General features: G+C 46.1%; 1 protein-coding gene and 1 pseudogene across 2 annotated transcripts in view; both read left to right on the top strand.

The window, feature by feature from the left end:
• Positions 1-27,179, top strand: part of LOC123755912 (uncharacterized) — a 205,395-nt gene that overhangs the window by 160,318 nt on the left and 17,898 nt on the right. The window lies entirely within an intron of this gene.
• On the top strand, positions 12,934-13,051 carry LOC123756062 (5S ribosomal RNA; annotated as a pseudogene).

The following is a 27,179-nucleotide window of genomic DNA, read 5'->3' as shown; positions in this document are numbered from 1 at the left end:
TCTTGGACCTTTATCAAGTCCTGGACCCCTTGGTAGGTCTTGGATCTTTATCAAGTCCTGGAAACCTTGGTAGGTCTTGGACTTTTATCAAGTCCTGGACCCCTTGGAAGGTCTTGGACCTTTATCAAGTCCTGGACATTTATCAAGTCCTGGACCCCTTGGCAGGTCTTGGACCTTTATCAAGTCCTGGACCCCTTGGAAGGTCTTGGATCTTTATCAAGTCCTGGACATTTATCAAGTCCTGGACCCCTTGGTAGGTCTTGGATCTTTATCAAGTCCTGGACCCCTTGGTTGGTCTTGGATCTTTATCAAGTCCTGGGCCCCTTGGTAGGTCTTGGATCTTTATCAAGTCCTGGAACCCTTGGCAAGTCCTGGACCTTTATCAAGTCCTGGTCCCCTTGGCAAGTCCTGGACCGTTATCAAGTCCTGGACCCCTTGGCAAGTCCTGGACCTTTATCAAGTCCTGGACCCCTTGGCAAGTCCTGGACCCTTATCAAGTCCTGGACCCCTTGGCAAGTCCTGAACCTTTATCAAGTCCTGGACTCCTTGGCAAGTCCTGGACCTTTATCAAGTCCTGGACCCCTTGGCAGGTCTTGGACCTTTTTCAAGTCCTGGACCCCTTGGCAGGTCTTGGACCTTTTTCAAGTCCTGGACCCCTTGGCAAGTCCTGGACCTTTATCAAGTCCAGGACTTGACAATTCAAGAACGTTATGTATTTCTAATCGTAATGAAAGGGAGGGGGTAGGGTATAAAATAGTCTAACTGATCACGGGCTTCCGGGAAAAAGTATGTTTTAGTATGTTTGTGACCTAAGAGTATACTTAGAAGAAGATATACAAGGTAGTCAGATCGCATAAGTGTTATACACCAGTGGTGTATGGACACATACACCAGTTGTGTATGGACACATACACTAGTGGTGTATGGACACATACACCAGTGGTGTATGGACACATACACCACTGGTGTGTCATATGTTCCAGTGGTGACTCATGGAAGAAATTACCTGGTATACATAATATAACCGTGAGATGGCTGCGTTGTTTCAAGCGCAGGTTAGACATAAGGGTTTGGGTGGATATAAATAGGAGCTGCCTCGTGTGGGTCAATAGGAGCTGCCTCGTATGGACCAATAGGAGCTGCCTCGTGTGGGTCAATAGGAGCTGCCTCGTATGGACCAATAGGAGCTGACTCGTGTGGGTCAATAGGAGCTGCCTCGTATGGACCAATAGGAGCTGCCTCGTGTGGGTCAATAGGAGCTGCCTCGTATGGACCAATAGGAGCTGCCTCGTGTGGGTCAATAGGAGCTGCCTCGTATGGACCAATAGGAGCTGCCTCGTGTGGGTCAATAGCCCACTCATTTTTCTCCTCTCCACCTCGTCTCAAGATTATCTTGCAAGACAATCACAACGAGTTGCAGGCTGGTGCACACCCTCACGTGCAACCGTGCGTGCAAGGGAGGGGGGCGTGGTCGTACACCAACCCGTCCTCGACTCAAGTCCATTACATCCAGCGGTCGACCCCACAGACGCATTCATAAATTTTAACATACTGTTCATTCAAAACGGGAATTTTCTCAAGTATAAATTAATATTATAATATATTAGCATATTGTGCATATATAGGCATAGGATAGGTTAGGTTAGGGGTTTAGGTTCTGTTGGCGATTATTTGTATTTGTAGTACGTGGGTGAAGCATTTATAGCGATGTGATTCGAACAAAATTCGTCAGTGAAGCACTTGTTCCGGATATGTTCGAACGTCAGCAGTTGTGAGTCGTGTGTAAACCGCTTTTCATTCATAAACAGGGAGTTTGGCGGGTGCATGGAATCACTTTTGGATCTTTGTTTGGAGGACGGGCTGCGTACACACACACACACTCACACACACAATCCTCCCCAGCCAGGATACGAACCCAGGTCAAATCGCTTGCGAAGCGCGGGGGGGGGGGGCGAATGTTTTACCACTGCGCCAACGAGAATATTGCAAGCAATTGATAGAATCGACAAATAGGACCAGAGGACACAGGTGGACGCTCCGAACACATGACCCGGGGATACGGACACATGACCCGGTGATACGGACACATGACCCGGGGATACGGACACATGACCCGGTGATACGGACACATGACCCGGGGATACGGACACATGACCCGGGGATACGGACACATGACCCGGGGATACGGACACATGACCCGGGGATACGGACACATGACCCGGGGATACGGACACATGACCCGGGGATACGGACACATGACCCGGGGATACGGACACATGACCCGGGGATACGGACACATGACCCGGGGATACGGACACATGACCCGGGGACACGGACACATGACCCGGGGATACGGACACATGACCCGGGGATACGGACACATGACCCGGTGAACACAACACTCAACTTCAGGACAAACTACACCAAGAGCCTCTAAGAATAAAATATCCTTGAATTTGCCTATCAGAGATAGAAGAGGCGGGGCTGGAGAGCTAAGCCTCGAGCGTACCAGCGCATGCAGGTGAGTGGAAGAGACACCAGTACACCCGCTACAAACACAGGTGCCACAGTGCGGGTGTAAGTGTAGGCCGGCCGTCACCCGCACCGCTGGCTGGTCTACACTTGCTTGACGGATGGAACACGGAAAGGATGAACAGGGAGGTAACTCTCCTGAAGGTTGCTCGCCGGCACTCTGTCTCCAACCCGTCCTCTTACAAATAACGTCACTTTTGGCTGGTATGCGCGCTATGGCCAAATTTGGACGTAATTTGAAATGAAATCGACTCACAAAAGTGACGTACTGTCCCGTTTTCTGTTTGAGTCGTCCGGCCTACTCAGAAAGGTTAGGAGAGGAAACTTTCAAATAACATTTTTCATACAAATTTGAAACTTTATGAGAATTTCCTGCCCACCTAACCTACCAGAGGACCCTTAACTTGCTGTTGTTGAAAAAAAAAAAATACAAAATTTATCTTCATTTTTTTTCATTTTCAAATTACGTCCACTTTCGGCCATACGTGCAAAAACGGCCAAAAGCGACGTTATTTTTAAGAGGACAGGTTGCACACACACACACACACACACACACACACACACACACACACACACACACACACACACACACACACACACACACACACACACACAGGAAGCAGCCCGTAGCAGCTGTCTAACTCCCAGGTACCTATTTACTGCTAGGTGAACAGGGGTCATTAGGGTGAAAGTGTTCATTTTTTCCGCCTTCGCAGGGGATCGATCCCCGGACCCCTAGGCTCGCCAAACACACACCGAAACTACGACGTTGGTACAACGTTCAAACAAGTTTGAACACCTCCTAACCAGTTATAACAACCAATACAGCAAGTTGTAACAACTTTCTAATACGTCATAAACACGTTAAGCCAAGATGTAACATCTTTATTACAAGTTGTAACATGCGGAAAATAAAGACACTTACGGTTTGTGTTTCCAGGGGGACTACGATTCCCGAGTGTTGTCCGCTCAGCCGTCAGGTCCCAGTGTGTGTGTGTGTGTGTGTAATCACCTAGTTGTGCTTGCGGGGGTTGAGCTCTGGCTCTTTGGTCCCGCCTCTCAACCAGTGTGTGTGTGTGTGTGTGAAGTTAGTTAAGCACAATGAAGTCACAAGAACGTAATAACTCTATGAGTAAATATGGCCAAGAGTAACGTAAATTCGACGTAGAATCGACGTTATCAACTATCAATCAGCGTCACCTCTGGCGTTCTGGAGTTCGATCCCATTGTATTGATTTAATATAGTTTCATATTCAAAGTTGGTAAGCTTATCGAGGCCCCTCCCGAGGCCATCAACTGACCTGTCCCATGGGATTAAACTCACAACAGTTGCCAAAGTCTCAAGTATCTATTTATTTCTAGGTGAACAGAGCCATCAGGTGACAGTAATTGTTCCCAATCGTCGTCTATCCTGTGGCGGGAATTTAACCCTGGTCCTTTCAGTTGTGACCCGACTGCGCTATTAACCATCACCACCACAAGAATGGGAGGAGTAACAAAGAATAGATAGACAGGAAAGAGAGATAATAAGAGATCAATGAGAGAAAGAGAGAGAGAGAGAGAGAGAGAGAGAGAGAGAGAGAGAGAGAGATGAGAGAGAGAGAGAGAGGAGAGAGAGAGAGAGAGAGAGAGAGAGAGAGAGAGACAGAGAGGGGTGGAGGGGGGGAGGCGGTAAATGACTGCTGGTTGAGGGCCAATGACCTGACTTGACCGACTCCACACCGACCTAGTAACTGAACCTCGTCACCTGATCATATGTTGTGTGAGTGCACCTTGGTATAGCACCTCCCCCCTCCACCCCATCACCCCCTTCACCCCCATCACCCCCGTCACCCCCATCACCCCCCCCCTTCACCCCAGTAAACCCCCCTCCCCCTCCCCTCTCGCCACAAACAGCGTAAGATTAAATTTCTAAATAACTTCTCCACCCACTCCAAAGTTGTCCCCCAGCACATAAACAACGCAACTACGACGTTACTTTTACTCTCGTTGCTTTGAGGCAACGTTGTAACAAGGTAGTTAAATGTGTAAGAGGCTACACTACTCTGACCACAACATTCGGTCAACAACTACTTCGCTTTTCGTTCAAACGAGCACAAAGTCTTGACCGGAAATGTGCGATAAATAGTTAGAAATGTCATTCGAACTGAAAGTTTAAGAAGAAGTTTTAAGGTGAAATAAGGACATGGCGGGTGAGGAATGTGGACCGCCGCCCCCTGCGGCACTCAGATCTGTCTTGACTGGTCGGACAGCTCACCCCCGGCCAAATGACGTTGATTTAACAATGAATCAACGTAAATAACGTTGATCCAACGTTGAGCAAACGTTACAACGAGCTTGTTCTTGAACAAAATATACTTCAAAAGCGTTTAATCCCACGTAGGATCACCGCTAATTAGTCACTCGAGCTTGTTTAGTCCATAATATGCTTGAAAACGGTTAAACAACGTTGATCCTGTGTTACAATAACGTCATTTCCCCCCATATTTACCATCTGTGATCGTGACGTCACCTCAAGGTCGACTATACCCCCCCCCCCCTAAATAAATCCCTCCATTCCCTCACTCTTAATACCAACATTTACACACCGTAATTAATAAATATAAATAAATATGTTTATTCAGGTAAGGTACATACATACAAGTGATGTTACATTAATGGATTGATATATAGATAGAGCTAGTACATACAATGCCTAAAGCCACTATTACGCAATGCGTTTCGGGCAAAAATTATACAAAGGATTGAAGATCCACTACAACCAGAGCTAAATACCGGCGTGGTTTGCCTCGCTCCCACCACAGATAGAGGTGGAAGGAGGTTGGCGTTGAGGCCGTGAGAGGAGCATATGATCTCCGCCACTTGTCACTGTGGCTGGCCTCCGGGCTCCTGGCCACCACATCCACCCAACCGGTCGAAGTATTTTCCGTGCCCTTTACCTTAGGTGCGGAGTACCTGTTTGTCAGGTTTGGGGGGATAGGTTCAGTTTCTGCCACTTGTACCAGATGCGGGTCGGTTCGGGTGGATGCTTCGTGGTGCACTTCACTGCACGAAGATGTTTGTTTTCATGCACATACGGTGTTTTTGAGGGCATTGGCGTACCAAGGAAGGAACAGTCGGCTGTTTGTTCCCTCCACAAGATCACTAATAATACGTGAAGTACCGAGGAGAAGATATTGAGGCAGTGCAATGGAATCCAACTTGGTTCTCTGGACCCCCCCCCCCCATATATATATATAAAATAAATATTTAAATCTTCTTGGGATAAATCAGGTTCCTAACCTTATTGAATTCTTGGGATTAAGCAAGTTCCTTACCCAGGGCTAAGATTTATTAAGCATCTAAATATACACTTATGAAATCTGTACATCTTTTTTCATGGCGATTTAGTTTGAATATATTAAGCAGTTTTTGGAGGTCCGAAGTGCTACGAGGTTGTTTATAACAATATAATCTTGGGTCCAGAGACACCTCTCAGATTTTACACGCTTGTAATCAGTTTAATAACTCTAGACTGAGTGGCAATGATTGAGAGAAAATGCACAGGTCTCGTAGGTGGACTCGTATAAGTAGTTGGTGAATCCTGACCTGGCTTCTGGCAGTTCACCGGGTTCAGTGTGCTGTGGTAGAGTGAAGCTTGGCTACGGTTAAGGCCTCGATCTGACCCAATCCTCATAGATCTCGCTAACCCGAACACTGGTCTCGCTAACCCGAACACCGTCTCGTTAACCCGAACACCATCTCGCTAACCCGAACACTTGGTCTCGCTAACCCAAACACTGGTCTCGCTAACCCGAACACCGTCTCGTTAACCCGAACACCATCTCGCTAACCCGAACACTTGGTCTCGCTAACCCGAACACTGGTCTCGCTAACCCGAACATTGGTCTTGCTAACCCGAACACTGGTCTCGCCAACCTGAACATTGGTTGCACTAACAAAAACATTGGTCTTGCTAACCCGAACACTGGTCTCGCTAACCCGAACACTGGTCTCGCTAACCCGAACACGGCCTCGCTAACCCGAACACGGCCTCGCTAACCCGAACACGGCCTCGCTAACCCGAACACTGGTCTCGCTGACCCGAACACTGGTCTCGCTAATCCGAACACTGGTCTCGCTAACCCGAACACCATCTCGCTAACCCGAACACGGCCTCGCTAACCCGAACACTGGTCTCGCTAACCCGAACTCGTCTCTCGCTAATCCGGAACCTGAGCCATCAGGGGTCTGCTGGACATTCTCAACTCACCCTGACACGAAGAAAATGTTAATCTTAACTAGTTTTGATAACTGTAATATCAGGGCCCGGTGTGGGACTTGCAACCGGTTCCCTTAACTAATACTTCGTATTTTTTTTTGCTTTTAGAATCAACCAATCCGTCAAAATAGCGACGTGTTAGCTGAAAAATTAAAGCACCATAATATTGACGTTTTCTATGCATCGGTTGCAATAGGTTAGGTGGGTTGCTTGGGCTCGTACGTTTCGTTTGGCTAAATATTTGCAATATTGCATCTTTAAAGTACAACTTCGTCACGTGATGCATTGCACAGCAGCGCTTACGTCATCTTCATGTCATCATGACACAATATTATAATCACGCCGTCGTGACGCAGTCACACAACACCGTCACACCGTAACACAGTCACAAAACACCGTAACAGTCACAATCACCGTAACAGTTACAAAACACCGTATCACAGACACCGTAATACAGTCACAAACACCGTAACACCGTAACACAGTCACAAACACCGTCAAAAACACCGTCACACAGTCACAAACACCGTCACACAGTCACAAACACCGTCACACAGTCACAAACACCGTCACACAGTCACAAACACCGTCACACAGTCACAAACACCGTCACACAGTCACAAACACCGTCACACAGTCACAAACACCGTCACACAGTCACAAACACCGTCACACAGTCACAAACACCTGCACAAAACACCGTCACATCGTCACAAACACCGTCACACAGTCACAAACACCGGCACACCGTCACAAACACCGGCACACCGTCACAAACACCGGCACACCGTCACAAACACCGGCACACCGTCACAAACACCGGCACACCGTCACAAACAGCGTCATACCGTCACAAACACCATCACACCGTCACACAATCACAAACACCGTCACAAACACGTCACACCGTCACAAACACCGGCACAAAACACCGTCACACAGTCACAAACACCGTCACACCGTCACAAACACGTCACACCGTCACAAACACCGTCACAAACACGTCACACCGTCACAAACACGTCACACCGTCACAAACACGTCACACCGTCACAAACACGTCACACCGTCACAAACACGTCACACCGTCACAAACACCGGCACAAAACACCGTCACACAGTCACAAACACTGTCACAAACACCGTCACAAAACACTGTAATAGTCACAAACACCGTCACAAAACACTGTAATAGTCACAAACACCGGCACAAAACACTGTAATACTCACAAACACCGTCACACAGTCACAAACACTGTCACACCGTCACAAACACCGGCACACAGTCACAAGCACCGTCACAAACACCGGCACACAGTCACAAGCACCGTCACAAACACTGTCACACCGTCACAAACACCGGCACAAAACGTCACTGTAATACTCACAAACACCGTCACACAGTCACAAACACCGGCACACTGTCACAAACACCGTCACACCATCACAAACCCCGTCACACAGTCACAAACACCGTCACAAAACACCGTAACACCATCACAAACCCGTCACACAGTCACAAACACCATCACACCGTCACAAACACCGTCACAAAACACCGTAACACCATCACAAACCCGTCACACAGTCACAAACACCATCACACAGTCACAAACACCGTGGTATCCCCCAGCACTACAGGATGCAGGATGCAGGGAAGGATGACACAGTGGGGCCAGCACCTGAGGACTTGGTCAGGTCATCGTGCCCGGGGCACCATCGGGGCCTCACTCCCTGGAATATGTTAACAGATGAATCTCATTCATGTGAGGAGAGGCAAGCACGACCCCACAACAATGGGTGGTACCTGAGTCCCTCTCATTTGTGGCCTCCAGTACTGCTGACCGTGTACTCACCTCTTTGTATTCATCTTGTTGTGTTTGTGAGGGTTGGACTCTGGCTCTTTGGTCCCGCCTCTGAACTGTCAATCAACTGGTGTACAGGTTCCTGAGCCTATTGGGCTCTATCATATCTACATTTGAAACTGTGTATGGAGTCAGCCTCCACCACATCACTGCCTAATGCATTCCATCCGTTAACTACTCTGACAATGAAAAAGTTTCTTCTAGCCTGGTCGAGGGGGACACTAAAAAGCTCCGAAATCATCTCAAGATAACCTCAAGATAGTGTCTCTGTGGCTCATTTGGGTACTCAGCTTCCACCTGTGTCCCCTTGTCCGTGCTTCACCCGTGCAACAGTGTTTGTCCTCCCTGTCAATTCCTCTGAGAATTTTGTAAGTGGTTATCATGTCTCGCCTTGCTTTTCTGTCTTCCAGGGACGTGAAGTTTATCTCCCGTAGTCTTTCCTCGTAGCTCATACCTCTCAGTTCTTGGATTAGTCTGATGGCGTACCTCTGAATCTTCTCTTACTTTGTCCTGTGTTTAACTAGGTAGTGACTCCAGACTGTAGCTTCATACTCCAGGATTGGTCTTATATACGTGGTATACAGGGTCCTGAACGATTCCTTACATAAGATTATAAAGGCAGTTCTTATGTGGGCCAATCTAGCATATGCCGCTGATGATATTCTTCTGATGTGGGTTTCTGGGGACAGGATCGGTGTGATATCAACCCCAAGATCTTTCTCTCTATTTGACTGTTGTAGGATTTCACCTCCCAGATGGTACCTTGTGTTCATCCTCCTGCTTTCTTCACCTAATTTCATTACTTTATACTTTCCTGAGTTGAACTTAAGTAGCCATTTTCTAGACCATTCCTCCAGTTTGTCCAGGTCGTCCTGTAGTCTCTGTCTATCTTCATCTGTCTTGATTCTTTACATAATTTTTGCATCATCAGCAAACATTGAGAGGAATGAGTCTATACCCTCTGGAGGATCGTTTAAATATATTTGAACCAGGATGGGTCCAAGTACTGAGCCCTGTGGGGCTCCGCTGGTGACATCTCGCCACTCTGATGTCTCCCCCTCACAGTTACTCGCTGTTTCCTGTTGCTTAGATACTCCCTTATCCACTGGAGCACCTTCCCTTTTACTCCTGCCTGTTGCTCCAACTTCTGTAACAGCCTCTTATGGGGTACTGTGTCAAAGGCCTTCTGACAGACCAAGAAAATACAGTCTGCCCACCCTTCTCTTTCTTGCCTAATTTTTGTTGCTTGGTCATAGAATACTATCAAGCCAGTGAGGCACGATTTACCATCCCTGAACCCATGCTGGTGGTGTGTTACAAAGCTATTTCCCTCCAGATGCTCTACGAGCCTTTTTCTCACGATCTTCTCCATCACCTTGCATGGTAATGGAGTTATACAAGTTATGGGGTATACAAGTTATATAAGTTATACATGATGGGGTATACAAGTTATATAAGTTATACATGATGGGGTATACAAGTTAGGGAGTTATACAAGATGGGGTATACAAGTTAGGGAAACTGGCCTGTAGTTCAGTGCCTCTTGTCTGTCACCCTTTTTGTATATTGGGATTACATTAGCTGTCTTCCAGCTTTCCGGTAGGTCTCCTGTTCCCAGTGACCTGTTATATACCATAGAGAGCGGCACACTTAGTGTCTCTGCACCCCCTTTCAGTATCCAAGGTGAGATTCTGTCAGGCCCAACACCCTTTGTCACATTCAGCTCCAACAGATTCCTTTTGATCTCACTAGTGAGGTCAAATTCCTCGAAGGTTGCTTGGTTTGCCTCCTCATTTAGTGCAGGGACCTCTCCTTGTTCTATTGTGAAGACCTCCTGGAATATCTTGTTGAGTTCTTCACACACCTCCTTGTCTTTATCTGTGTTTCTGTTCTCCCCTTTTCTCAGTTTCATCACTTGTTCCTTCACTGCTGTTTTCTTTCTGATTTGGTTGTGGTGGAGTTTTGGTTTGGTCTTGGCTTTACTCGCAATGTCATTTTCATACTGTCTCTGCTTCTAATCTCACTCTGAGGTACTCATTTCTGGCACTCTGGTGTTCTGTTATTCCTGTAGTTTCTCCTTGTTCTTGTACTCAGTTGCTTAGCTACCATACATTCCTGATTGAACCATGGATTCTAATGAATTGCTGGTTTGGGGTTCCCCACTCCCCGTTGGAATTGTTGGGTTGGAAGCTGAGGTTCCCTGCCTCCCTTCACTCATCCTGTGTCTTTTCTTTCATCTGCTGCCTGCAGTATCTCGTCCCTGGTCGTGTCCCTCTGAAGGAATACGTCTTTGTATTTCCCTGCATACTGCAGTTTGCTCTTTTGTACTAGGATGTACTAGGACTGCACTCTTTGATGGCCTCGTTCCTGAATACTACCTTGATCAATCGCTTTTTGTCCTTGTACTGGCCAATCTGGAAAAACTTTTCTATGCATTGCTCCGCCCCTTCCATTTATATCTCCTTCAGTATCCCTGACACTGCTGCTTTGTCCTTAGCCCTCCATTCTTCCTGCTTGGAACCTTCTTGTTCCTTAATACCTACCATGACTACAGCTCTTTTCCTTTCCCTTAGCTGACTCGTGCATCTTGCTGCCTCCCGTGAAGTTACTGCTTTCATTGCAACTTCCTTGACTGTGGACTTGGCCTCTGGGCTCTTCCTCAGCATTTCAGCAAATGTGACACCCAATTTAGGGATCCCTACCATTGCTATATCCCCCCCCCCCGCTACCTGGGGGTTGGTTGCCTGGGCCTGAGTCTGAGGAGGTCTTGTTATTAGGTGTTTCATCTCCTCTTGCGCTGCACTTAGTTCCATCTGTAGTTTACTTATGGTTTTCCCCCAGCATGCTGTCCTCAAGCGGTGGCGACCATGTCCACAGTGTCTGCGACAATCAGCGGTCCAGCACACGTCCTCTCCCGGCATTTGTCTCATGCAAACCGGTTTCACCGCTACTCCCCGTCACCTCCCCAATCCCCTACCTTCTTCCCTTTCCCTACACCCTCTCTTCTCCCCGCTCCCTCCCCTCCGTGGACCGTCCCTCTCCTTACACTTCGACGTTGACCTTGTACCACAATATCAGAAACGTCTTGAACCGGTGGATGACCCTCCCGCTAGGTCACAGGTCACGTACCTAACGAGAGGTCATCTAGGGGGGGGGGGCATCAAGGTCACGCTCGTGTTACTCAAGACTGTGAACTAAGGAGGCGCCTTCACACCTGTTCTATATGCAGCTGTACTTAATAGTTCTTACTATCCATAATCAAGAACTCAAACCATCACAACTTTCGAAACTATCTGTTGTCTAAACCATTAAGTTCCTGTTTAAACCATTAAGTTCCTGTTTAAGCCATTAAGTTCCTGTTTAAACCATTAAGTTCCTGTTTAAACTATTAAGTTCCTGTTTAAACCATTAAGTTCCTGTTTAAGCCATTAAGTTCCTGTTTAAACCATTAAGTTCCTGTTTAAACCATTAACGGGATCCTGTCTAAACTATCAATTCGCTTACTATCTAAATTATTAATTGGGCTCCGGTCTAAACCTCTAATTGAGTTTCTGTCTAATCAGTAAATTGGCTTTCAGTCAAAACCAGGGGTCTAATTACCACAGCTGAACCACCATAAACAGGCCAGTAATCCGGTGTCTACAGAGGCGGGAAGGACCTGTCTACAGTATGCAATTGCAGGATTGATTTCAGGGTTGATATATAAGAACGAGCAAGCACACCCTCCCTGGAGTGTCCCTATACATGAAATGTTGCATAAACACTTCCTGGGTTGATACTGGCCATGTATTATACATATATCTATACATAATTGCAACTAATTGCTGTTCACGTATGTGAATCTGGAACTTAACTAAAGGAGCACTTGCTTAGAGGCTGACTCCATACACAGTTTCAAGTGTAGGTATGATAGAGCCCAATAGGCTCAGGAACCTGTACACTTGTTGATTGACAATTGAGAGGCGGGCCCAAAGAGCCACGGGCCAGATTCACGAAACAGTTACGCAAGTACTTACGAACGTGTACATCTTTCCACAATCTTTGACGGCTTTGGTTACATTTATTAAACAGTTTACAAGCATGAAAACTTGCCAAATCAACTGTTGTTATTGTTATAAAGAGCCTCCTGGTGCTTCGTAGCTCATTACTGTTTAATGATTGTAAACAAAGCCGCTAAAGATTGAGAAAAGATGTACAGGTTCGTAAGTGTTTGCGTAACTTCTTCGTGAATCTAGCCCCTGAGCTCAACCCCCGCAAGCACAACTAGACGAGTACACCACCGCCATATCACGTTCAGAACACGTCTTCTCGTCCGATCAGCCAAGTTAAGCAACGTTGGGTTTGGTTAGTGCTTGGATGGGTGACCGCTTGGGAACACCAAATGCTACTGGCATTTACAAACTTCACAAGTTCCCGTACCCGAGCGGACAGCTTTCCGGAATCATAGTCATGAGGGCCCTGGTTCGATGCCCAATCCAGGCGGAAATGGGCAGAGTGTTTTCCCACCTGATACCCCTGTTCACCTGGCAGTAAATATGTATCCCGGAATTCTAAGTATCCACAAGTAAATTTTCCTGGAGATATACGACAGCAAACATCTGTGGTATGAGGACATGGAGCGTAGATATTAGGAGTAGTCAACCACACGCACGCACGCACGCACGTGTCCCCTACACGCACGAACGCACGTGTCCCCCACACGCACGTGTCCCCACGCACGTGTCCCCCACACGCACGTGTCCCCACGCACGTGTCCCCCACACGCACGTGTCCACACGCACGTGTCCCCCACACGCACGTGTCCACACGCACGTGTCCCCCACACGCACGTGTCCACACGCACGTGTCCCCCACACGCACGTGTCCACACGCACGTGTCCCCCACACGCACGTGTCCACACGCACGTGTCCTGGTAGGAGGATGCAGCCATCCTGCAGCGTTGCTGGAAGGTGCATCCAGGAAGACCTTGAACAGTCATAGTTAATAGTCTCTCCACCTTGTCTGTGGGGCTGGTTCAGCGTGGCCAGGGTCACCCACGGTAGTCTGTCCTGCCAGGGGACTACCCACACTATCCAGGGGGCTACTGACACTATCCAGGGGACTACCCACACCATCCAGGGGGGCTACCAACACCATCCAATCATCCCGGTAGAATCACTCTCTTATCAGCTTCTAAACTGTAAACCTTGTACCTTATTATCGTGAACTGGTAGTGAGTGGGTCGCGGACACCCTGGAGGAGTCCCTTGGACCTCTACCCCAGCCTGCTACACTGGCGACATGGCCTTACACCTCGTCGTGAACCCCAGTTCGTACCCTCACAGCTCATGACGTCTAGTATAAGTGAAATGATACATTACACAGGGAAGAGAAATAAGTACGTAAGAATAGTTTTAAGTGTAATGAGGTTGTAGGAGGACTAACATCACACAAGGCAACACCTAGACTACTGTATGACAGCTAACATCACACAAGGCAACACCTAGACTACTGTATGACAGCTAACATCAAACAAAACAACACCTAGACTACTGTATGACAGCTAACATTAAACTAAACAACACCTAGACTACTGTATGACAGCTAACATTAAACAAAACAACACCTAGACTACTGTATGACAGCTAACATTAAACTAAACAACACCTAGACTACTGTATGACAGCTAACATTAAACAAAACAACACCTAGACTACTGTATGACAGCTAACATTAAACTAAACAACACCTAGACTACTGTATGACAGCTAACATTAAACTAAACAACACCTAGACTACTGTATGACAGCTAACATTAAACTAAACAACACCTAGACTACTGTATGACAGCTAACATTAAACTAAACAACACCTAGACTACTGTATGACAGCTAACATTAAACTAAACAACACCTAGACTACTGTATGACAGCTAACATCACACAAGGCAACACCTAGACTACTGTATGACAGCTAACATTAAACTAAACAACACCTAGACTACTGTATGACAGCTAACATCACACAAGGCAACACCTAGACTACTGTATGACAGCTAACATCACACAAGGCAACACCTAGACTACTGTATGACAGCTAACATTAAACTAAACAACACCTAGACTACTGTATGACAGCTAACATCACACAAGGCAACACCTAGACTACTGTATGACAGCTAACATCACACAAGGCAACACCTAGACTACTGTATGACAGCTAACATTAAATTAAACAACACCTAGACTACTGTATGACAGCTAACATCACACAAGGCAACACCTAGACTACTGTATGACAGCTAACATCACACAAGGCAACACCTAGACTACTGTATGACAGCTAACATTAAACTAAACAACACCTAGACTACTGTATGACAGCTAACATTAAACTAAACAACACCTAGACTACTGTATGACAGCTAACATCAAACAAAACAACACCTAGACTACTGTATGACAGCTAACATTAAACTAAACAACACCTAGACTACTGTATGACAGCTAACATCACACAAGGCAACACCTAGACTACTGTATGACAGCTAACATTAAACTAAACAACACCTAGACTACTGTATGACAGCTAACATCACACAAGGCAACACCTAGACTACTGTATGACAGCTAACATTAAACTAAACAACACCTAGACTACTGTATGACAGCTAACATCACACAAGGCAACACCTAGACTACTGTATGACAGCTAACATCAAACAAGGCAACACCTAGACTACTGTATGACAGCTAACATCAAACAAGGCAACACCTAGACTACTGTATGACAGCTAACATCAAACAAGGCAACACCTAGACAACATCACAGTAACATTTAGAAGATGACTGTGGCGGACGAACATTCAGACCCAAGACTGACCAAAAGCTGGGACACGCGAGGAATAGTAAATGTGTGTGTGTGTGTGTGTGTGTGTGTGTGTGTGTGTGTGTGTGTGTGTGTGTGTGTGTGTGTGTGTGTGTGTGTGTGTGTGTGTGTGTGTGTGTGTTCTCACCTAGTTGTGCTTGCGGGGGTTGAGCTTTGGCTCTTTGGTCCCGCCTCTCAACCGTCAATCAACTGGTGTACAGATTCCTGAGCCTATTGGGCTCTATCATATCTACATTTGAAACTGTGTATGGAGTCAGCCTCCACCACATCACTGCCTAGTGCATGCCACCTTTCAACTACCCTGAGTCAATAACGACTATTACAGCCATCAGTGTTTATTTTTTGTGTTATTAATTCTGTTGAAGGCACGAAAAACAAGGCCAAATCGTCAATCTTCCCAGGCCTAGTATAGCACTTACCTGTACTAAATTAGGCCTTAGATAGCGAATTACAGGCCTAGGATTGTTCATTTAGTCGAGGAACAGGTAAGGGGGCATTTGAATAGTTTTGGAAAAGTTGTTCAATGTTAACCAATATTTTTTGACTAGTTGTATATGAAAAGCGCTGCAATTGTTCCTAGATTCAGTACTGCAGCCTAAATAGAAAGGGATATATATATATTTTTTTTTTCAATGAAAATTACACATTTTCAAGTGACTTCAAACCTTTCACCTTTTCAGATATAATCATTCTATGACACTTTTCTGACACATTAACATATAATAAAGGATCTGAAGTTTGGGAGTTTCCAAAACATCTTTAGTTTTCCTAATACAAATAGTCAAAGTTCCCCCCCCCCAAAAAAAAAAAAAATTATGCAAATATGTCATGTTTATTGCTATTATAAACTCAATAAATGAACTTAGGAAAAAACTCTTCCTTCAGATTTAAGAGACCTAAACTTTACATATAAGGTGTAAGTTGCATGTAAATTGAATGAAAAATGTAGGAGTTATAAGAACTTTTATGTTACTTGAAAATAAATTAATAAAATAATAAAGTGTAAGGTGCTGCCATCTGTGGCTGAGGTTGACATCAACCAATTTCCTCCAAAATTGGCAACCTTACAGATAGGCTTACGTGCAGTCACGTGCATAAGTTTCATGCAAATCGTCCGATAAAAAATATATATATCAATTTTTTTTAACTTAATTATTTTTTTAATAAAACTAATTATAATATTGTTTTTAATATATGCTATTGTGATAACTGAGAGTCATAGATAGGATTTCAGTTGACACTTGTGTTTGAAGTTAATTTTTGATCATTTTGGAATAATTTTGACACCTACTTCAATATTTTTTTTCTCCCTTCCTATTTATGCTACGATGCTGCAACTAGGACCAGATGAAACTCTTTTCATATACAACTCGTCAAAAAAGTTTGATTGAAATCGAACCAGTTTTCATTTATTTCATATTTGAATCCAAATGCCCCCTAAGGTTAGGTTATCTTGAGATGATTTCGGGGATTTAGTGTCCCCGCGGCCCGGTCCTCGACCAGGCCTCCACCCCCCAGGAAGCAGCCCGTGACAGCTGACTAACACCCAGGTACCTATTCTACTGCTAGATAACAGGGGGCATAGGGTGAAAGAAACTCTGCCCATTGTTTCTCTCCGGCGCCCGGGATCGAGCCCGGGACCACAGGATCAGAAGTCCAGTGTGCTGTCCGCTCGGCCGACCGGCTCCGGCCATACAAGGTACCACGCCGGGTACCTTGGTAGTACAGCACCTCATCTGTTGGGGGGTCCAACAGTCCACTTTTGTACGTTTGGTCAACAGTTGGTATATGTACTATCAGTCCCGGAGGATGGGGGGGGAGGGGATGGGAGAGGGGGACACTGCCTCTTCAACTGTTCAACTGTTCAACTGTTCTCACCGTCCTCTCAATCTGCCACTCCGTAAAGAACACAACTGTTTTGTCTACCCACCAACGTACTAACCCATGCAACCCTCCCAACCTTCCCGAGGCTCATGTTTGGATACCGTCAGTATTACGACGGTTTTCGTTTCTACTAATACGTCGCATTTGCAACGCATTTTGTTGATTCCCTTAAAAATACGACATCTTGCGTGAGAGTTAGGGCGAAAGCGTTAATATTTGGGTGTTTTAACGTGTGTTAATACGCCACAGTGGGAGATTATGTAAACAGTGGGAGGTGTTATGTGGGAGGGGGGGTGTGGGGGTGCAGTGGGGGGGGGGGGGAAGGGGGTGTGCTGGGGAGGGGTGGGAGTGCTCAAGATGCCAGTCATGGAGCTCATCTCCATGCTTGGTCACGTGATGCTTGTGATGCAGCGTCTTGTGCAGGGCTGCTCTCCTCAGACCTGTGGCTGTCTGCCGGGGTTAATGATTTATTGTACCTCATTACCTAAGTGTAATTACCTAAGTGTGTGTGTATTCACCTAGTTGTGTCTGCGGGGGTTGAGCTTTGCTCTTTCGGCCCGCCTCTCAACTGTCAGTCAACTGTTTACTGACTACTTTTTTTTTTCCACACCACACACACACACACACACACACACACACACACACACACACACACACACACACACACACACACACACACACACACACACACACACACACACAGATACAGATCTAGGCGATCCGTCTAACTTGTCGAGAATGATGGACGGTTAACGTTCGAGGTAGCCTCAATTTTTTAGAGGCAAATAGAGTGGTAGACGGTTGGAACAAGTTAAGTGAGAAGGTGGTGGAGGCCAAGACCGTCAGTAGTTTCAAAGCGTTATATGACAAAGAGTGCTGGGAAGACGGGACACCACGAGCGTAGCTCTCATCCTGTAACTACACTTAGGTAATTACACTTAGGTAATTACACACACACACACACACACACACACACACACACACACACCAGGAAGCACCCCGTGACAGCTGATTAACTCCTAGCATTACCAGCATGCCCCAGCATAACAGGGGCATTCAGGGTGAAAGAAACTTTGCCCATTTGTTTGTTTTGTGCGGGAATCGAACCCGCGCCACAGAATTCCTGCGCGCTATCCACCAAGGCTACGAGGCCCCATTGGCACACATTGTGTGTGTGTGTGTGTGTGTGTGTGTGTGTGTGTGTGTGTGTGTGTGTGTGTGTGTGTGTGTACTCACCTAGTTGTGCTTGCGGGTGTTGAGCTCTGGCTCTTTGGTCCGCCTCTCAACCGTCAATCAACAGGTATACATGTTCCTGAGCCTATTGGGCTCTATCATATCTACACTTCAAACTGTGTATGGAGTCAGCCTCCACCACATCACTGCCTAATGCATTCCTTCTGTTAACTACTCTGACACTGAAAAAGTTCTTTCTAACATCCCTGTGGCTCATTTGGGTACTCAGGTTCCACCTTGTTCGCGTACCACCCGTGTTAAATAGTTTATCTTTATCTACCTTGTCAATTCCTCTGAAAATTTTGTAGGTTGTGATCATGTCTCCCCTTACGAACAAAGATTAGAGAAAGGATAGGTCCATTAAAAACTGAGACAGGTCAGATAACGGATAATGACGAAGAGATGAGTAGTATTTTTAATAAATATTTTATCTGTATTTACTAAAGAGGAACTTAACAATATGCCTTGAACCGAACAAGTCTATGTGGGTGGGGACGAGGACAGGTTGACGAGTTTAACAGTTACCAGGGAAGATGTTCTTAAACCAATAGTAAAACTCAAACCAAACAAATCCCCAGGGCCGAATGAAGTGTTTGCCAGGGTGCTTAAAGAATGCAAAGAGGAGCTTTGCGACTCACTGTCAATCATATTTAATAAATCAATAGAGTCAGGCAGAGTGCCAGAGTTTTGGAAAGTTGCTAATGTGATACCAGTTTTTAAGAAAGGAGATAGATCACTTCCGTCAAACTATCGGCCAATTAGCATAGCGTGAATTGTGGGAGGGTTGCTTGAATCGATAATTGCGAATGCAGTTCGTCTTCATCTTGAAAAGCATGGATTAGTTAGTGATACGCAACATGGTTTTGCAAATGGCCGTTCATATTTAACAAATTTGCTCTCATTTTGTTCCAGCATAGTTGAGGCAGTTGATGGTGGTAAGGATTGTGATGTTGTGTACCTTGACTTTTGCGAAGCTTTTGATGCGGTGCCACATGAAAGACTGATTGGAGAGATGGAGACTCATGGTATTGGGGATGCTATATTGGGTTGGATTGGGGCATGGCTATACCAAGGGAAGCAGAGAGTTGGTATGGGGTGAAGTTGGGTCGAAGTGAGAGGGTGTTGTGGGTGGAGTGCCTCGGGGCTCTGTCCTGGGACCTCTGTTGTTTATAATATTTATAAATGATTTAGATTCAGGTTTGAGCAGCAACATTTGTAAATTTGACAATGATACAAAAATCGGGAGGGAAATAAACACGAGAAAAAACTCACTATCACTTCAAGTCGATCTAAATAGAGTTTTGAAATGGTCAAAAGATTGGCAGATGCAGTTTAATGCCGATAAATGTAAAGTTTTGTGGCTGGGTGGTGATGGTGGAGTTGCGGGATGCGAGCCGGGTGGTGTTGGGATTGCGAAAGGGATTTGGGAGTTGTGATTGGTAGGAATTTGGAACCAAAGGATCAATGATTGAAAGTTCGTAATGGGGCAAGTGGGACACTGGGATTTTTTAATCGAAGCGTTAATGACGGGACACCTGGTGTTGTTCTTCAGCTATGTCTTGCTCTGGTTGGGCCCCATTTGGGTTATGCAGTTCGGTTATGGTCGCCATGCTATAGAATGGATGTGGGTTCACTTGAACGTGTCCAGGGTGGGATGACAAAGTTGGTTTCCCCAAGTTGGAGACCTGTCATATGAAGAAAGTTTGACGGGGCTTGGGCTGCATACACTGGAAGGGCGAAGGGTTGGGGTGACATGATCGAGGTTTGCACGTGTATGAATGGACATAACAAGGGGGGTATTGGTGGGGTATTGGAAGTATCAACACAAGACGGAACATGAAACAATGGGTGTAGATTGAATAGGTTTAGATTTGGGAAAGACTTGGGTAAATACTGGTTCGGTAACAGGGTTCTTGATTTGTGGAACCAATTACCGCGTAACGTGGTGGAGGTGGGGTCCCTCGATTGTTTCAAGCGCGGGTTGGACATGTATATGAGTGGAATTGGGTGGTTATAAATAGGAGCTGCCTCGTATGGGCCAATAGGCCTTCTGCAGTTACCTTCTTATGTTCTTATGTACTCTTCTGTCTTCCAGTGTCGTGAGGTGCATTTCCCGCAGCCTTTCCTCGTAACTCATACCTCTTAGTTCTGGGACTAGCCTAGTGGCATACCTCTGAACTTTTTCCAGCTTTGTCTTGTGCATGACAAGGTACGGGCTCCATGCTGGGGCCGCATACTCCAGGAGTATGTGTGTGTGTGCGTGCGTGCGTGAGTATCTCACCTTCAACTATTTGTAATCACCTATTTGCGCCTGCAGCATAGAGCATTAGCTCTTGGACCACGCCATTCCAGCCACTGTTTGTCTAATACAGTGAATCGTAACCTATTTCCTTTCCATATCTACGTTTAAATTACCAATAGAGTTTACATCCACACCCATTCCATTTTTCCACTACTCTTACACGAGAAGAAAACATTATAATATCTCTATGACACATCTGAGTCTACAGCTTCCTGGAGGCACACATTGTAAACATTTCCTCTTTGTTTTTCCACTCTGTTAGTCCCACAAAGTATTTTATGTCTATCATGTCTCACCCTCTCTCACTTTCTCCCTTTCTAGCGTCGTCAGGTTCAGTTCCTTCAGTCTCTCTTCATACTTCATCCCTCGCAATTCTGGGACGAGTCTCCTTGCAAGCTTCAGGATGTTTTCCAGCTCCCTTAGGTGTGTTTTTTATGATGGGGACCCCACGATGTTGCTCTAGCAGCAGTAACACTTGTGACAACTCCTCCTGTGAGGCTACCTTCTCATATCAAATCAAATCAAATCAAATCAAATGTTTATTTAGGTAAGGTACATACATACAAGAGATTTTACAAAGAGTGATGGATTTATAGTTAGGGCTAGTACATACAATGCCTAAAGCCACCATTACGCACAGCGTTTCGGGCATGAAAAACTTAAATGACTAAAGCTTAATACTAATTGAGCATAAAGAGTAAAATGAAAACATGGAATGAAAACATAGCTGAAAAAGCAGCACAAATACAATTCTGTCGACAAACAGCGCTCTTTAAAAAAAACAGACATTGGTTGACAATAGAGGGGTAAGGTAGGTTACAGGGAATTTATTAGGTATAGCTTCGTTTTTATCTTAAACTGGTTGAGAGAGGTACAGTCTTTAACATTGTTGGGAAGGTCATTCCACAATCTGGGTCCCTTGATTTGTAGAGCATTTCTAGTTTGATTAAGTCGTACTCTAGGAATATCAAAATAGTAGAGCCCCAAGCACAAATACCATAGTTGAGATATGGATTATCTCAATCTTGATTATGGATATATATGGAGGGAGATTATATCTTATCTTGATTATGGATAATATGGAGGGAGTAATAGAGAGTCACCAGGGCAGGGCGAGGTACATAATATCTGATCTTAGAAAGAATGCCAACAGTTTTTGAAACTTTTTTTGATATATTTAGAATGTGTCCCTGGAAATTCAGCTTGTGGTCAATGAGGAATGCCAAGGAATTTGCCATCTAATTTGTTACAAATTTGGGTATTGTTTATTTTGAGATTTATTTGATTAGAGGATTTATTGCCAAACAGAATATAGAAAGTTTTGTCAATGTTAAGGGTGAGTTTGTTGGCAGTTAGCCAAAGATGGACTTTATTTAGCTCAGTATTTACTGTGGCATTTAGAGCAAGGGGGTCAGGACTGGAGTAAATGAAGGTTGTGTCGTCAGCAAATAGAATTGGTTTGAGGTGTTGGGAGGCATTAGGAAGGTCATTAATGTAGATGAGAAAGAGGAGTGGGCCAAGTATGCTGCCCTGGGGAACACCAATGTTGATGGGTAGGGTGGGAGAAATTGTATTATTCACAGAAACATACTGGAGCCTGTCAGTAAGGTAGGAATTGAGGTATTGCAGGGAGTGTCCTCTGACTCCATAATGATGTAATTTAAGAAGAAGGTTTTGGTGGTTGACAGTGTCAAGTGTCAAATATCTACTTGTAACTACTCCTCCTGTGAGTCTACCTTCCCATATCTACTTGTAACTACTCCTACTGTGAGTCTACTTTCATACATCTACTTGTAACAACTCCTCCTGTGAGTCTAGCTCCTCACATCTACTTGTAACTACTCCTCCTGTGAGTCTACCTTCACACATCTACTTGTAACAACTCTTGTGAGTCTACCTTCCCACATCTACTTGTAACAACTCCTGGGAGTCTACCTTCCCACATCTACTGGTGCTCCAAGAGCCGTAAAGTAAGAATATGCTTCCAGCATATCCTTACTGGGAGCCGCCATGATCATAGCAGCACACACACACACACACACACACACACACACACACACACACACACACACACACACACACACACACACACACACACACACCAGAAATTTGGAAAGCAGCTAACGTAGTCCCGATATACAAGAAAGGGGATAGACAGGAGGCACTGAACTACAGGCCAGTGTCCCTAACCTGCATACCAAGCAAGCTGATGGAGAAGATTGTGCGAAAAAAGCTAGTGGAACATCTGGAGCGAAAGAACTTTGTAACACAGCATCAACATGGGTTCAGGGATGGCAAGTCCTGCCTCACAGGGCTAATTGAATTCTACGACCAGACAACAAAAATCAGGCAAGAAAGAGAAGGATGGGCAGACTGCATATTTTTGGATTGCCAGAAAGCCTTTGATACAGTACCACACAAGAGGCTAGTGAAAAAGCTGGAGATGCAGGCTGGAGTGAAAGGGAAGGTACTCCATTGGATAAAGGAGTACCTAAGCAACAGGAGACAACGAGTCAGTGTGAGGAGTGAGGTCTCAGATTGGCGAGACGTTACAAGTGGAGTCCCGCAGGGGTCAGTCCTTGGACCTATACTGTTTCTGTTATATGTAAATGATCTCCCAGAGGGTATAGACTCGTTTCTCTCAATGTTTGCTGATGATGCAAAAATTATGAGGATTGAAACAGAGGATGATAGTAGGAGGCTACAAGAAGACCTAGACAGACTGAATGAATGGTCCAACAAATGGCTGTTAAAGTTCAACCCGAGTAAATGCAAAGTAATGAAACTAGGCGGTGAAAACAGGAGGGCAGGCACAGGATACAGAATAGGAGATGAAGTACTTAATGAAATGGACAGAGAGAAAGATCTAGGAGTTGATATCACACCAAACCTGTCTCCTGAAGCCCACATAAAAAGAATTACGTCTGCGGCATATGCGAGGCTGGCTAACATCAGAACAGCCTTCTGGAACCTGTGTAAGGAATCATTCAGAACCTTATACACAGCATATGTAAGACCAATCCTGGAGTATGCGGCCCCAGCATGGAGGGAGCCGGTCGGCCGAGCGGACAGCACGCTAGGCTTGTGATCCTGTGGTCCTGGGTTCGATCCCAGGCGCCGGCGAAAAGCAATGGGCAGAGTTTCTTTCACCTTATGCCCCTGTTACCTAGCAGTAAAATAGGTACCTGGGTGTTAGTCAGCTGTCACGGGCTGCTTCCTGGGGGTGGAGGCCTGGTCGAGGACCGGGCCGCGGGGACACTAAAGCCCCGAAATCATCTCAAGATAACCTCAAGAAGATAGCCCGTACCTTGTCAAGCACAAGACGAAGCTGGAAAAAGTTCAAAGATATGCCACTAGACTAGTCCCAGAACTAAGAGGCATGATGACCAGACCACACACTAGAAGGTGAAGGGACGACGACGTTTCGGTCCGTCCTGGACCATTCTCAAGTCGATCGGCTTGAGAATGGTCCAGGATGAACCGAAACGTCGTCGTCCCTTCACCTTCTAGTGTGTGGTCTGGTCACCATAATTTAGCCACGTTATTGTAACTCATCGCCTGCATAAGAGGCATGAGTTACGAGGAAAGGCTGCGGGAAATGCACCTTACGACACTGGAAGACAGAAGAGTAAGGGGAGACTTGATCACTACCTACAAAATCCTCAGGGAGAATCGACCGGATAGACAAGGATAAACTATTCAACACTGGTGGGACGCGAACAAGGGGACACAGGTGGAAATTGAGTACCCACATGAGCCACAGAGACGTTAGAAGGAACTTTTTCAGTGTCAGAGTAGTTAACGGATGGAATGAACTAGCCAGTGGTGTGGTGGAGGCTGACTCCATACACAGTTTCAAGTGTAGATATGATAGAGCCCAGTAGGCTCAGGAACCTGTACACCAGTTGATTGACGGTTGAGAGGCGGGACCAAAGAGCCAAAGCTCAATCCCCACAACCACAAATATGTTATCTTGAGGTTATCTTGAGTTGATTTCGGGGCTTTAGTGTCCCCGCGGCCCGGTCCTTGACCAGGCCTCCACCCCCCAGGAAGCAGCCCGTGACAGCTGACTAACACCCAGATACCTATTTACTGCTAGGTAACAGGGGCATTCAGGGTGAAAGAAACTTTGCCCATTTGTTTCTGCCTGGTGCGGGAATCGAACCCGCGCCACAGAATTACGAGTCCTGCGCGCTATTCACCAGCCTACGAGGCCCCTTGTGACTCAAGGTGAGTACAAATAGGTGAGAACACAGACAAATTGATGTCTGTCTGGCTCACTCGGGTCATTAACCTGCTACACCAGCTGTGTGCCGTCTCCTCCTCCTCCTCCTCCTCCTCCTCCTCCTCCTCCTCCTCCTCCTCCTCCTCCTCTCTCCTCCTCCTCTCTCCTCCTCCTCTCTCCTCCTCCTCTCTCCTCCTCCTCTCTCCTCCTCCTCTCTCCTCCTCCTCCTCCCCATTGCTACATCTGTGGTTATATTTAACGTATATTAACATACATTTCATATAAGATGTATGTATCTACATACGTATATATAACGTTCAGACTACACTATAAGGCTATATAAACAATAAACATCATTTTTAGAACCATCTATAACCAAAGGTTTATATATTATAGGCACGTGAGTGTCCTTGCTGCGCCTCTCAACCTCTATATAAACAAATGAATATAAATTAATACATACGGCGTACGATATGTTCGGCCGTTTTGCGCAGCGCTACCAGCCATCTGTCCTACCTTGACCTAATAAGCCAGTCTAACTTAGTTAACTTAATTCGTCTATCGTAACTTTAACATAATCCTGCCTAACTTAATCTGGCTGACATAACTTGCCTAGCGCAGCGTAAGTTAACGTACTCCAGCTGTAACTTGTTAGATGTGGCAGCCATGTATGGCTGGGTGTATTGTACTCACCTAGTTGTGTCTGCAGGATCGAGCATTGACTCTAGGATCCCGCTTTCGAGCATCGGTTGTTTACAGCAATGACTCCTGTCCCATTTCCCTATCATACCTGGTTTTAAAAGTATGAATAGTATTTGCTTCCACAACCTGTTCCTGAAGTGCATTCCATTTTCCCACTACTCTCACGCTAAAAGAAAACTTCCTAACATCTCTGTGACTCATCTGAGTTTCAAGCTTCCACCCATGTCCCCTCGTTCTGTTACTATTCCGTGTGAACATTTCGTCTATGTCCACTCTGTCAATCCCTCTGAGTATCTTATACGTTCCTATCATGTCCCCCCTCTCCCTTCTTCTTTCTAGTGTCGTAAGGCACAGTTCCCTCAGGCGCTCCTCATACCCCATCCCTCTTAACTCTGGGACGAGTCTCGTTGCAAACCTCTGAACCTTTTCCAGTTTCTTTATATGCTTCTTCTGATGGGAACTCCATGATGATTGTGTGTAAACACAGATGTGTTTGTTTACCATGACTGTTGTGGTGTTGTTATTGTGCTGTGAACTGTTGTTACTGCTGCTGTTGCTGTTGCTGCTGCTGCTGTTGCTGCTGCTGTTGCTGCTGCTGTTGTTGTTGCTGCTGCTGCTGTTGCTGCTGCTGCTGCTGCTGCTGTTACTGCTGCTGCTGTTGCTGTTGCTGTTGCTGCTGCTGCTGTTGCTGCTGCTGTTGCTGCTGCTGCTGCTGTTGCTGCTGCTGCTGCTGCTGCTGTTGCTGTTGCTGTTGCTGTTGCTGTTGCTGTTGCTGCTGCTGTTGCTGTTGCTGTTGCTGCTGCTGCTGCTGCTGCTGTTGCTGTTGCTGCTGTTGCTGCTGCTGCTGCTGTTGCTGCTGCTGTTGCTGCTGCTGTTGCTGCTGCTGTTACTGCTGCTGTTGCTGTTGCTGTTGCTGCTGCTGCTGCTGTTGCTGCTGCTGCTGCTGTTGCTGTTGCTGTTGCTGCTGCTGCTGCTGTTGCTGCTGCTGCTGCTGCTGCTGCTGTTGCTGCTGCTGTTGCTGCTGCTGCTGCTGCTGCTGTTGCTGTTGCTGTTGCTGTTGCTGTTGCTGCTGCTGTTGCTGCTGCTGCTGCTGTTGCTGTTGCTGCTGCTGCTGCTGCTGTTGCTGGTGCTGCTGCTGTTGCTGCTGCTGTTGCTGCTGCTGTTGCTGCTGCTGTTGCTGCTGCTGTTGCTGTTGCTGTTGCTGTTGCTGCTGCTGCTGCTGTTGCTGCTGCTGTTGCTGCTGCTGTTGCTGTTGCTGTTGCTGCTGCTGCTGCTGCTGTTGCTGCTGCTGCTGCTGTTGCTGCTGCT

Source organism: Procambarus clarkii, chromosome 43, assembly GCF_040958095.1.
Source record: "Procambarus clarkii isolate CNS0578487 chromosome 43, FALCON_Pclarkii_2.0, whole genome shotgun sequence".
In the NCBI taxonomy this organism is placed as follows: Eukaryota; Metazoa; Arthropoda; class Malacostraca; order Decapoda; family Cambaridae; genus Procambarus; species Procambarus clarkii.
This window is presented reverse-complemented; position numbering and strand designations above follow the sequence as displayed.